Genomic DNA, 13,857 nt, shown 5'->3' with positions numbered 1-13,857 from the left:
CTCTTTTTCCTTTCTCCCACTTTCCCACCTTCGGGCCATCGAGCACCTGCCGCAGAGACCCCACGTGGCCACACCCGCAGAGCCCTGAAGAGCACCCAGGCCAAGCCGGGTGGGAATATTTCCTGCGTGGTTTCGGGGTGATGGGGACATGTGCACTCACTTTTTTCATTCCAAAGACAGGACACAGAACGGAACGCTCACCCAGGATCACCCCATGGGGGAGTGCTTGCCAAGGAGAGAGTGGTTTATGGAAGTGCTGCCTGTGACAAAGCTCTTTAATAATACTAGAGTTTTATGGGTCTTAGGAAAAGCACATCACCCTCATGTGAGTGATAAAAACCCACAGAATCTTTAAATTGCCTAACTCTGAGCAGTATTCATGTAGAGATCATACCCTTAAATTTTCATTTAGGTAGAAAAAATATAGGTTCTTGTCCTATCTATATAGTCTGTCCCAAATTTATGAAAGGAAGAGTCCCCAGATTTACTTGAAAGTCACTCTTTGGAATTCGGAACTGTTTCCCCGTAGGAATGGTGGGGCTCACAGTAGTTCGGGGCCTAGGCCAGTCCATAACGGCTTTTTCAACCCATGATGAAGGTGAAACCAGACAAATGACAAGCCCTAAGCCTTGAGGAGCCCTCCAGCCAGCCTTCGCTCTCTGGGGCCAACACTTGGCACCAACCCCTGAGCCCTAAGGGTAAGATGAGGCGCTGGCAGGAGCGTGCTCCGGTCCGACCTCGAGGCTGCAGCAGAACAGGCTCAGGAAGCCCGTGTGGGTTGTAACCGCCGCTGCGGAGGACCCGGGACAGAGACAGGGGCTTCTCTTGGACGTCACAAGTGCTCACGTTTTCACGACAGACGGGACTCTCCCCTTCCGTCTCCTCTTCTGTCTTTCCAAGTTATTTGCTTCTCTTGAAAGACCAACGACTTTGAAATCTTGCCTTTCTACTCGAGAGACCTTAGTTACCAGTTTGGTGCTTCTCCGTCCTCTTGTGACCGTAATAGATCACACTCCGCGCTGCAGACTAGCCTTTCAACACCCCGCGGCTGACGCTGCCTGGCGCTGCGTGACCCACTGCGCCCTACGGGAACCGGCAGAGCCGGGCATCTCTGCAGGCCGGCAGCCCCGCTGTGGTAGTATTTCTTGACGTTTAGTGCGGTAGGTACGAAACCGAAGTGCTGGCAGCAAACGGAGTCACTTGCGAAGTAGAAGATGCCTGTGGCCTCCCTCTCGCTGGGGACCCCTCTGCTGAGCTCGCTAACGAGAGCGGCCTCTCCCGAAGAGTCTGCCCTGGTCAGAACACAGGCTCCCCGCTGCTCCTCTGTATGGGCCTGCGTTGACCCGGACTCTCCATCTGCCTGAGGTGGCCGGTCACGGAGCTCACTGGGGAGACGCAGGTCCTGACCCCGCAACTTTGTCTCATTCCCTGTCAAGAGAAGCTCATCGCGGCCACTGGGCTGCTGGGGCTGCTTCAACTATGCTCTAAGTGCGGCCGCGGGGAACCCTCGGCCCAGCCTCTTTGTCTTACGCCCGACCAAAGCTCTCACATAGTCAACCCCTCAGTTTCTGTGCGTCCCAGCTCAGCGGGTCCTAGAAGCTAAAACGTTTCCCTTCTTGCCTTAGGTCTGTTGCTCAGAATTCTAAGTTCGGCTTTCTTCGTTTAATTAGTTCTCCGGGACCTCGGAGCGGGGCGGGGGGATTGGGGAACAATAGGAAAAGCCTTAGGAAGGGACCAACCAGCCTAGCTGGTGAACCAGCCCCCTTTGTCGTCTTCAACTTTACCAGTTGATGATTGAAAATGTCACGGGACACACAGGACAGGGTAGTGACAGGTGGTGCCGTATCACAGCCCTCCTGCTCATGGGACAGTGGGCTCTGACCCCGCCACTACTTAAGGTGAGACCCCGAGCAAAGACTTGACTTCACTCAACTTGTTTCATTGTTAGAGACAGAAATGATGCAGCCTGTTCCCCGATCGAGTTACAGGAGAGGTAATAATGTATCTTAGGGAACATGTACGGTACAGGAAGCGGCCACGAGGAACCAAAAGCTGGTCGTCACCGTCACTACAAACCTGTCCCAGAGCCTCTCGGCTGCTTTGAAGACAAGCGCCACGCTGACCCCCATGGGTGCCAGGTACTTTCCCAAAGGAGGCTCTGACCTTTTGGAAACTGTTAACCTCTGCGTTAATCTGTTGCGTTCCCCCATTTACTGGCCTGTGCCCGGCCTTGCCAGCGGTTATCAGCTCTCGGCTTGGTTTGTAAGTTTCTAATTCCACTTATTTTTCCCTTACTGTGTACCGACTTCAATTGGTAAATACTTTTGAGCACCTCCTATGTGAGTTAGACACCCCCTCACTAGTCCTTCAGAATGCAAAGATGACTAAGGAACCTGGGAAAGGGACAGGGCCCCAGAGCCTTTCTAGAGGAGTTGAACGGAGGAAGGAGACCTCACAGGGGTGGAGTGCGTCATTTCTCAGCCGTGGAGATGCATACGCTTCTGGGGAGAACAGAAGATCTACTAAAGGGAATGGCGCAGCTTTATAGAATATGGCAACGTATAGAACTGGTTGATAGGTTAGAAGTAGGTTTCTAAGGTTCGTGAATGCCAGGTTAGAATTTAAATTCATTTATCATGCCATGGGAAACTGTTCAATATTTTTAATGAGAAAAGTTGATGTAATTTGAAAAGGAAAGGTCTCCTGATGGCAAAATACAGGGGAAGTTGTAGCATAGGGGACTACTCAAGAGATGAGCAGGACCAGTGGTTTTCACACGAGAATTTCCTCAGGAGCCTTAAAAATACGGATGTAAGGGCCCTCCCCTCTCCGAGCAGAATTTCTGGGAGAAGTCCTGTATTTTTCAGAGCTGCTTAGGGAATGCTCGCGGAGAGCCCGGGCTGAGAGTCTGGCGTATAGCAACGAAATTATACATGCTTTAAGGGCAGTCTTGTCTGTTAAATATTTTGGAAAGTCTGACTTTGGCAATAATAAGAGGACATGGTAATTGACGACGGGTGGACACTTCGGGTCCTGAGTAGAATTTGTCTCATGGGGGCTGACGCGAAGTCTGGTCCGGGCTCCGTTCACAGGAGTAAGTGACTCTGACAGCAGTTTTCCCAGGCGAAGGGAGACTTCCTGGGTCCAACCCCGTGCCAGGCACTGTCGCGCACTGTGGACGGCTTCCTTCACCGTTCTTTTCGCGTGCATTCGGTACTCTGGGGCATAGGACTCGTTAGCACTATTTAAACGCCTTTTAAAGTCATGTCTGTTTTGGAGTATCTCCTTTAGTAACATAAAATAAAGACTCATCAGCCTGTCTCCAGATGGTTCTGTGGTTCTGACACTTCCAATGCTTCACACCGTCTCCCTCCAGCAACTAGTGAGCTGTTCCACTCAGGTCCTTGACCTCTGTCCCGGGTTCTGGATCCCCACCTCCCTGGTCACCATCTTCCCTTCCATGGTGGAATGGATGTCCCCTTCCCTGGGGTGGTCCTGATCGAGAACAGCAGACATCATGCATGTTCCCCTTAAGGACGGGGTTCTCAAAATCTGGGGTGCGCTCTAGAAACTCTTTAGGCTTAGGAAATCAAGGTGTTAGCGAAGTGTGCCTTTTCTCATGGACGCCCCTTAGTCATGAACTCTCTGTATGGCTTCTGTGGCCTTGTTCTGCGGCTGCTTCCTCACAGGCCCGAGTTCTCGCAGAGTTCCCAACAGTTCCCAACATCCACGTTCACCATCTGCCCCTGGAGGGTCCCCCCACGGGAACTGGACCCGTTTGCAGGGAGTCTGTGGTCTTCCTCTAACAGAAGCAGTAACCCCAAGGAGTTCTTTTTTTTTTTAAGATTTTACTTATTTATTTGACAGACCAAGATCACAAGTAGGCAGAGAGGCAGGCAGTGAGAGGGGGGAAGCAGGCTCCCCGCTGAGCAGAGAGCCCGATGCGGGGCTCGATCCCAGGACCCTGAACCCCAAGCAGTTCTTGTGGGGAGCTGCTGCGCAACCCAGCTTTGAATAACGAAACGTTCCTGAGCCTCTCCACGCTCATGAAGGAGACCAGTCTGTGTGGTGCCACGCGCTCTCGTGGCCCGGGTGGTACCCCCTGTGCTAGGCTGCTGTGCCCTGGTGCACCTTTGAGCACCTGCAGTTCACACAGCAAACGCCGCCTTCCCGTCACCCACTCCCTGCGGCACACACGCCCCGTGCGTGCACCTGCCGCCCCGACGCACCGCAGCCTCTCCTGGTCCCCACGGATGCCTCACACGCGCACACACACGGCGCCCCCGCAGCTGGCCTCTCCCGGTTCCCCACAGACGCCCCACGCCTGCACTGGCCGGGCTGCCGGGACCACCAGCAGGCCTCTCCAGGGTGCCCGCGGACGCCCCCTGCGCACGCCCCCTGCGCACACAGACTGCCCTGACTGCCTGCAGGTCTCTCTGGGTTCCCCACGGCCAAGGGGAGAAGGAAAATTCCGTAACGCCCCCATCCCAGCTGAGTTTCTCCATGAACGCAGCAGCCTCTGGGGCGAGGTTACCACGTGTGTCTGAAACACGACACGGTCGTCACGGACAGCAGAGACTTCGGGAACACACTGCGTAAAACATGGTTCCTCCATTTCTTACCTAAATTCCTGTCACTGATCCCTGGGAACTGGGTGCCCTTTGGAGACACGGCCACCTCCCTAGGAAGAGGAGCCCAGGCGCGGCCTGGGCTGCAGAGCTTGTCGCTCCGTGTTTGTGTTGAACAGCCCGGGACGGGGGCGCCCCCTTCTCCCGGGCTCTCCCCGCCTCGTGGGAGCGCGGGATGCGGGAGAGACCCGTGGCCACTGCAGCTCCAGAGCTCTGCAGAGATGGCTCGGGGGGCGCTGCCTGAGCCGGAGGTGGCCCTCCAGCACCTGGAGAAGCTGCTGGAAATTCTGACTGGCGATTCGACATGCCACGGGTCTCCAGGTCGCCGGCTTTCGAGAGAACTTGAGTGGAATACAAATCGCAACATCACACTCGCATCTCTCGCAATGATTCGCCACTGCTTTCAAAGCGAACACTCTCGGCTTCACGGGAGCGCGAAGCTGCCAAGTGTGAGGCCGCGTGTCCCCATTTGCACGTCGGTCCCAGCGGGATCCCGCCCCAGCGCCTCCTTCTGCTCTTTCAGGCCGAGGCAGAAAATGTGGCGGGGCGGGGGGGGGGGGGCGCCCGCGCGTTTCCAGTTTGGGGCAGATTACTTCTCCAATGTGCGAACAAGACAAAGAGCACGTTTCCCTCGGCCCTAAGCGAAGTGTGACTTCCAATGACAAAGCGAGAGCTTGGACGAAGCAGAAAGGCCAGTGGGTCTGCTCATCACGCCTTTGAAGTGACCTTTGAGTGCTCGGATGCTGGGTCCCTCCAAACAGCCTCTTCTGTCATTTCAGCCGCACGTACCATAGACCTGGAGTCCTGAACCCTGGAAGGGACTTCACGGGTCTCATCTAGGCCATTCCAGGTGACGATCGTCATCTCTGCCCGGTCACTCAGCTGGTGACGGCCTCCGGTGACAGCTGGCCTGTGGCTCGGTGACCGGAAGTCCTTCTGACCATTCTGCCACCGCCATCTGTTAAAACCTCACGTAGCCGCGTCTACCCAAATCAAGCCTGGACTTCCCCTGATCTTGATGCTTCCTCTAAGGGGAAGCCGGCGAGGCCGGAACGGGTAGGGCGCCCCGAAGGTTGTGTGGAAAGCTGGCGGCACACTGCGGGTACAAACTGGTTCTGGGATTGTAAGCTCAGAGCTCACTCTGCACCCCTGCACGCTGGCATGAGTACGGCCCAGGACGGGGGTGCAACAGGGACCCCGCAAGAGAAAAGAGGAGAGATCTCTGCTCTCAGAGACTTTGTGCCCGGCAGCACATTCACACTCTCACACTCAGGCCAGGACAGAGCATTAGCACAGCGGAACTGAGCCGAGTATTTCTGGAGTCCTCTGACTTCCCCGTCGGGAAGGGAAAATTCTGCATTTGCTTTCTGACAGACATCTAGACAAAGCATCCACTTAGCAAAATACAATCCTAGCAGAGCGAGTGCCAAGAAAGACTTCAGGACGTCGCAGCGATTGCTTAACGCATCTGGTTTACTGGACACCTTTTCTGTGCCACACGCCGTCTCAGGCGTTAGGAAGTTCAAGGTAAGAAAGACAGGATGTGTCGGGGCTCTAGGGCCCAGGGCAGAGCGGGGGAGGGTCCCGCAGATGGAGAGATACTGGAGTGAAAGGTCACTGTGGGAATTAGAGGTTCGGAGCGGTTGGTCTGACTCTGCCCATGACAGCTCAGTTCAGGAGGTGGTGGGGGGACAAGGAAAGCCTTGTGAGGTGGCCTTCGGGGGGCCTTGGAAGGCTGTGGTGGCTCACAGAGAAGGGGAAGGTGCTGGAGCTGGACTTCCGATAGAGGAAGCAACATGAGGCGTGCTCACAGCCCGCAATGTGGTCTGAATGCGACTGTCCTAAACCCAACGGGACACGTTCTGCAGGTAAGGAAGAGAGACCAGAGGAAAAGCCCTTTTCAAAGGCCCGGGGAGCCTATGCTTAGTGCTTAAGAGCACAGGCCCCTGAACCAGACCCCACTCAGTTACATTCTGGCTTGGAGCCTTTCTAGCTTTGGCCCCTAAAATGTTTTCTCTTACTTTTCTCATCTTTAACGTGTGCACAGAAGAAGACGATTTTTGAGTTCAGCGAATGAACGAAGTACCTAGCAGAGTCCTGGCAGCGTCTCGACGCGCGTTACAGCGGTTCTTGCCTGGATCCCGGGGAGAATTCCAGCTTCAGTGCTTCTGTTCACAGGGGAGGTCTCTTCCCTCGGAGCCCCGAAGGGGAAGGCACTGGTGAGGCGATCAGGGCTCGGTCGAGCTCCCTGTGGCGGAAATGGGAGGAAACCTTCTTGTCGCTGGAGACGGTGACGTCAAGCCCGGGATGGGGTCGGAGGGGGTGGGAATGCGTTCTTTCCTGTCCCTGCTCCTGTTTTAGCTCACCTCACTGCTCCTACCAGCATCTACTTACATAACATCTCAGGCGTGCGGGCAGCCCGGCGGCCCCAGAAGGACGTTTGGTAAATGACAAGTCATCAGCTCGTCTGTGCTGGAGGAGGCAACAAGGACCTCCCCGTGCTCCGGGTCCTTTCCAGCCCCTCCCAAGTTCTTGTTCGGTTTGGTCTGTGGTCTTCTCATCCCAGATCCTACTGATTTTGGTCCACAAAGACTAAGACGCTTTCTGTCAGTTTGTCCGAGCCCTGGATTCCTCCTTGACTGGAGAACAAAATTGTAGTCACTGGGACCACTGAAAGCCTACCCCATGTCCCCCTGGCCCGGACCAGCATGGAGCTCCTCACACAGCCCCTCCCCCATCCAGTCCCCCTTCCTCAGGGTCCTTCTCTCCTCCCTTCCCAGCAGCACCGTCCAGGGTACCGACCCACGCCATCCCCTGACCAAAAGCACATTCTACAAAAATGATTCTGACCGTAATCTCCCTGTATCTCATCATTTACATGAGATGGAGCTTTTTGTCCTTAATTTTTTTGAAGATTTGTTTTAGAGAGAGAGAGAGAAAGCATGAGCGGGAGGGGCAGAGGGAGAGACAGAATCCCAAGCAGACTCCCCACTGAGCGCAGAGCTGACATGAGGCTTGATCTCACGACCCTGAGACAGTGACCTGCGCTGAAATGCTGGATGCTTAACCCACTGAGACACCCAGGTGCCCCTACTTGTCCTCAGTTTTTAAGTTTTTCTTTAGCCCATCTCTAACAAAAAGAGTACAGGTTATTTTCTGAAGGAAATAAAATTTACTGTTTATCAATGATAATGTCCTTCTCTGGGCAGGACACCGGACAACCTGATCACCCACTTCCCTCGATGCGTTGCCAGCTCCCCCCCACCATCGGTCCTGGCCGCTGGCTCTTCTCAGATGACGTCTCACAGGCCCTTAGCCTCCACAGATCTGATGCTTGGTCTCAGCCATTTGTGGAAATAATTCTAAATCCATATCAATGTTTGGAGGATTGAATATTTAAGCCATGTTTATAAGAGATTGGTTGACTCCGAAAATAACAGAACTGCCTTCCACCAGTGACGCAGAAACGCACGGTAATCCCATGGGGTTTGCCTGGAGCGAGAGCCTTGCTGGTGCTTACGGCAAGCTGGCCGGTCTGTGTCCTTGCACATGCTAAGGACCGTCTCACAGGAAAACACAACTGTTGGTGCAAGACGGGTTTTGAAGGAACAACTCCGAAATAGGGATGATATCACATAACTGGTAAGAACAATGGTTATTGATTATTAAAATAATTTTAAAAACTCCTTAAGCCTGTCGGTTCTCGAGAGAGAACCATGTTTGTGAGACAAATAAAGAACCTCAAAGTTCAGTGTTTCTCTTGCTTCCCCTACAGGCGACTGAACATTCCCTGAATCCCTTCCCCAAGCAGGGGACGAGCCTCACCTCGGCCTGTGAAGTCAGAAATCACACACACACACACACACACACACACACACACACTTAAAAGAAAACCAAAGAACCACAGCACAAAAGCCCCCCAGATCCCCACGACCTGACCTTTTAGACTTACCTGCTTGTTATCCGATGTTTCGGAAGGTGGGGCGGTCACTCGTGCGGACGTCGTGAGAGCCTGGACTGGCCCAGTGCGGAAAGGGAAGTGGGGCAGGAGGAAGCTCCGGCAGAGCCGTGATGTCTAAAGCGTGGTCCCACGACCTCAATCAGCAGCACCTGGCAACCGGTTAAAGGGCCGCGATTGGCCTTCCCAGCAGAACCCCAGCTGGGGCAGGGCCCATCGTGCTGGTCTAGCAGGCCTCCAGGTGATTCCGATGCTTGCTGACACGGCAGGCCCAGCCTTCAGCTCGACTTCCAGCGTGAGGGCTTGTCTTGCTGTGGGGAGGGCCTGGCTGTGAGGGCCTGGTTCAGGGGTTGGCACGCTGGCTCACCGACAGCAGGAGACCGCATCACCCTTGGCCTCCTATGACCGAGGATCTCAAAGAGGACTGGATTCCTTTGTGGATATCGTGTGCCTTTTAAATTTGCTCATTCATTTTTCCCCCAGGACTCTTCTGTCTTTGAATCTGGCTCACCCAAATTAGGGCAATTCAGGGAGACTGTATTTCCAAAGAAACTAACAACCAAGCTAAGAGTAGGGCGTGGGGGAAGGACGGGTGGTGCACAGGAGCTCGGGCCCTCAGGGGAAGTGCTTCCGCCTTTGAGACCCTGAGGGCAGGAGGATAGGAGGCTGTTACGGGAACGCCAGGGGAAACTGAGGCATGTACCATGGACCAGCTCCAGCAGAACAGTGACCCTCTGGTCACAGCAGGCTGAAACCGTCTCACAGGGAGGAAAGCAAGGGACAGGTACCCCAGCCCCGAGGTCCTCCAAGCGTGGTCCCTAGCCGAGCAGCATCGGCAGCTCCTGGGAACTTACAAATGCAAAACCGCTTCTCACCCACGGATCAAGAAGAATCAGCCCTTCTGAGGATGGGGTCCAGCACTCTGCCTAATAATCCTTGGGAGTGATTCAAAGATTCACATTTAAAAAAAAAAAAAAAGACTTTTTATTTACTTGACACACACAGAGAGAGGGAGAAAGATCACAACTAGCCAGAGAGGCAGGCAGAGAGGCAGGGGGAAGCAGGCTCCCTGCTGAGCAGAGAGTCCGATGCGGGGTTTGATCCCAGGACCCTGAGATCATGACCTGAGCCGAAGAGAGAGACCTAACCCACTGAGCCACCCAGGCGCCCCAAAGATTCACGTTTTTAAAGCAGAGAGCCACTGACGTAATTCTAGTCCCCTCTTCCTCATCTCCCGTGAGGGCTCCTTCCCAGGAGCCAAACCCAACCACCCTCTGGAGGGCGTAGGCGTCATTCCATTCAGATCTGCCTCCCGGGGCTGAGTAAGTCCTGGGGAGACAAGGCACAGCATAGGGAACAGAGCCTGCGGTGGTGTGACAGTGCTATGCCAGGATGGGTGGTCGCCGTGTGAGGCAGACCTTGTCGGATCCCCACGTCCTCCACGTGCCCGTAAGGACGTCGCGTATCGCCTCTGCTTCAATCACGAATAAGCAAGGAAACAGAGGAACCTGCCCCGGCGCTTCCAGGAGGGCAGAGCAAAGGAGCGTACTACTCGCCGGCGGCAGTCACTTACTTTTATGGAATTTTCTTTCCCTTTCTTCTTGTGCTCCTCACTCTAATTCACCAGGGTATACCATATCATCTTTGCTTTGAAGAATATTTGTTAGTAAGATAACGGTTTTGAATCTAATTGGAAACAAGTGAAACGATTTACTACTGTAACCTCCTGCACAGATAAAAATATTTCAAGTGTAAGATAAAAAAAAATAGCAGAGAATAAAACAGACAAGCCTCCGGGGACAGAGGTCCAGGGGGAGAACTGGAAGAAAGGAGCTGAAGGTACACAGGCAAGCTTCTACCTCAGGGCCTTTGCACTTACTGTCCATTCTGTAGGGAATTATCTGATCAGGTATTTCCATGGCTTTCTCCCTTATATCTTTTGGGCCTTTACTTCAGATGAATGCCTTATCTAAAATTGAATTTCCCTCTACCACTGGTCCTCCTTTCCTGATTTTATATTTCTGTAGGCATAACAATTATTTGTCTCACCTGGTATGTGCATTTTACTTATTTATCTACCTCTCATTATTCTAGATGCTTCAGGGACAGGGATTTTGGTCAGTCTTGTCTCCTCTCTCCAATCCCTATAACTGTGTCTGGCATCTATGAGAGTAGCCATTTAATTATTTTTTGTTGTTGCTGAATAAACAAATGAATATCCTGGAAGTTATTAGTTTTGTCCTAAGAAACAGTGATTATTTTTCTAGTCCAAAAGTCAACGGAGGGGTTCTGCTGTATCCTCAGCGGGGTCCAGCCCAGGGGTACCAGTCGGCCTCTCCACGTTATCCTCGTCCTCGATCTCCTCTCCTGGCAGTATCGTTTGGCAAAGACAACTTTGCAGAATGAACGGGAGACCCTGGAGGAAGCAAGACTCTCATTGCTAAGATCATGCTCTCAGGTCAGGGTTGTCACATGAGGACGAACGGTTTCCCCCAAGGGCACCTGGCATTATCGAAAGGCACATCTAGTTGTCACTAAGAGGGCGAAGCATGTTCCTGGCATCTTGTGCACGGAGTCTAGGAACGCCGCCATGCAGTCTGCAAGGCACCAGTGAAGAATCGTCCAGCCCCATGTGTCAACAGATCTGAGCTGGAGAAACGCTGCTCCAGGGGGAACGGAGAGGTCCTGGTCACAGGGGTTCCGGAAATTGCTTCGGGTAATCTCTGCTTTACTACCTGTCCATGTGACGTGGTTAGAACTACACGGGCAGGAACCGAATTGGTGTTATTCACGGGTCCTTTGCCCATACCTCCTCCAGTACCTGATACATAGTAGGTCCTCAGAAATAATCGTGGACTGAATCACTGAGAAAAAGTATAATAGTAAAACGGTAGGTCTCTTCTAGACATATTATATTCTAGACACAAAACATGATTATGGTTAAACTCTGGCTCGTCTCCTTGACGTCGGATCGAGACCTCTACCATTCACAGCTCTGGCGCTTTTAGTCTATTTTAATTTGTATGAGAAGAAAAAGGAAAGTCATATTTGCTCCGATCTTGTGCAGACGTTCATACATTGCTTGAAAATGTTTGCCGAAGGGGTACGCCTCCTCCTATGGCTAAAACAGCAACTGATTTTTGTTCCCATGGGACCAAGGCAGGGTGAGCTGGAGGTCCCAGAATTCAGACAATTATTTCTCGTTTCTTTCTGAATGCATTTTTGGGTAAATAGTGGACCAAAGTGTTTCCTTGTTTTCCTTTTTTTCCCCCCAACGAATACAATTGCCATGTGCTCTGGGCTTTTCTCTCCTTCAGGATGAGCGCAAGCTGTCTTCTCAGCAGAGCTGTTCATGGCTTCTCGTCAGTTTCTATCGAGCTCAAAAGTCTTCACTTCCTGTGACACACAGGGACAAGTAATCTGTCACAGAAAACTCTGCTTTTCATTTATGTAATAACCAAGATCAAATTTGGTATTGAGATAAGGTTTAACCTGAAAAATATCAGGGTTTGGTTTTGTTTGTTTGTTTTGTTTTTTGGTGTGTTTTTTTTTTTGTTTTTTGTTTTTTGTTTTTTTTGTTTTGTTTTTTTTTTACAAAATGGGGATTTAAGTGAATCAGCAAAGCTGTTTGACTCCTATGTACTAAGAACATACTTTCCCAGGAGACCCAGAAATCAACTTTTCCTTTCAAAAAAGAAAAAAGGAAAACGGAAAAACCTGACTCCAGAATCTAGGATTCTGTGAAAAGGCTGTGCAGGTCTGAAGAAAACAGAACCCTCCACCCCAGTCCTCCTGTATTAGGACATTCCCCAGGGGGGTGAAAGGTTCTAGCATCCACTGGGGAGTCAGGACCATGCTCCCGGAGGCATTCTTGACCCTACTCCCTCCCTTGTGCTCTAAAGCTTTGCTTTTCGGACATCGGAAAACTGCCCGCTCTCACCTCCGTCAACGAGCTCTGTCGCTCCCGAGCCTGTGGCCCCCAGTGGTCTATCAGCTTCTACTCTGCTTTCCCACCGTCAACTCTCTACCCAGTGATGGACCTTTTAGCCACTTGTCCTAATATTTTTCTCCCCTGGTCAAACTCCTCGAGGACCTCCCAACACACTAAAAATCTAAAGTCTTTGCTATGACCAAGAAGACCCTGATGAATGAGCCCTCCCTACTTTTTTAACTTCCGTTTTTTTTGCGGCTGTTCCTTGTCCACATTACCCTAGCCCTCTAGCTTCTCCTCACACCATCCCTCACTTGTTTCTGCCTCAGGACCTTTGCACTTCCTGTTCCCTTTGCCTAGAGTGCTCCTCCCCAAGATGCTTCCACCTGCTACTTTTCACTTCCTTTAGATATCAGAAAAAAATGTCACTTCCTTTGGAGAGAACTTTTGCCCAATTAGCTTTTTCTTTTTTAAAAAATAGCACTGATCGTTCTATAGAATTACGTACATGATTATTTTCTGTTTCTACTTGCTACCAAGTCCACAAAAGCTAGAACATTGTGTTGTTCCTTATCTTGTTCATTGACCTGGTGCCCAAAACTGTGCCTGCCCTAATTAATTAATTAGTTAATTAATCAATTAATTAAATGAGTGAAAGTGAACCGGAATACTCACTGATGATTTCAGGACACCTGCCTGGGATTCTAGGTGAGAAGACTTGATGAAGAAATTCTTTAGTTCCACCCCCATCCAATGACCAGGACAGGTGGTGAGACCGTACGATGAAGCATGTGGGTTACAGAGCTGCCTGGAGTCTAGCACCTGCTGACCTTGATGACCTTACTCGAAGTCTCTATGATTCACCTTTCGTCTTAAGGAAACGTAATAAATACAATGACATTGTAGAATAAATGCTTTATACAGATTCATTTTTCAATTTCAGAAAACTCATTTATCATTGGGTTAGTTTGAAAATTAGGTAAATAGTCCTGAGCTTCAGAAAATTTGGGGGATCCTGTGAGCACTCAATAAATGGACACAGTCAATATTTATTATTTGCAGCTTCTGTATTTGCGAATTTGCCTGTTCCCTACAAGTCATATGTGCCTCCATGATCTGTCCACCTTGTGTGTTTTTACAGATGTGGTCAGTGCGTTGAACCACTGGACGGGTCCAACACACATACCCCCAGCTGGGGTCGAATGAGGTGCCACTCTGCCTTCTTGGATGGTAAACGAGAGTCTTTTTCATGGTCTTTTTAGTGCCAGGTTTTTTACATTTTTGTGCTTTTTGTTGGTGCCTGTGCCATTTGAAATGGCTCCCAGGCATGGCGCCAATGT

The sequence above is a fragment of the Meles meles genome, chromosome 8, assembly GCF_922984935.1.
Source record: "Meles meles chromosome 8, mMelMel3.1 paternal haplotype, whole genome shotgun sequence".
Classification (NCBI taxonomy): Eukaryota; Metazoa; Chordata; class Mammalia; order Carnivora; family Mustelidae; genus Meles; species Meles meles.
Note: the sequence above shows the minus strand (reverse complement) of the source record.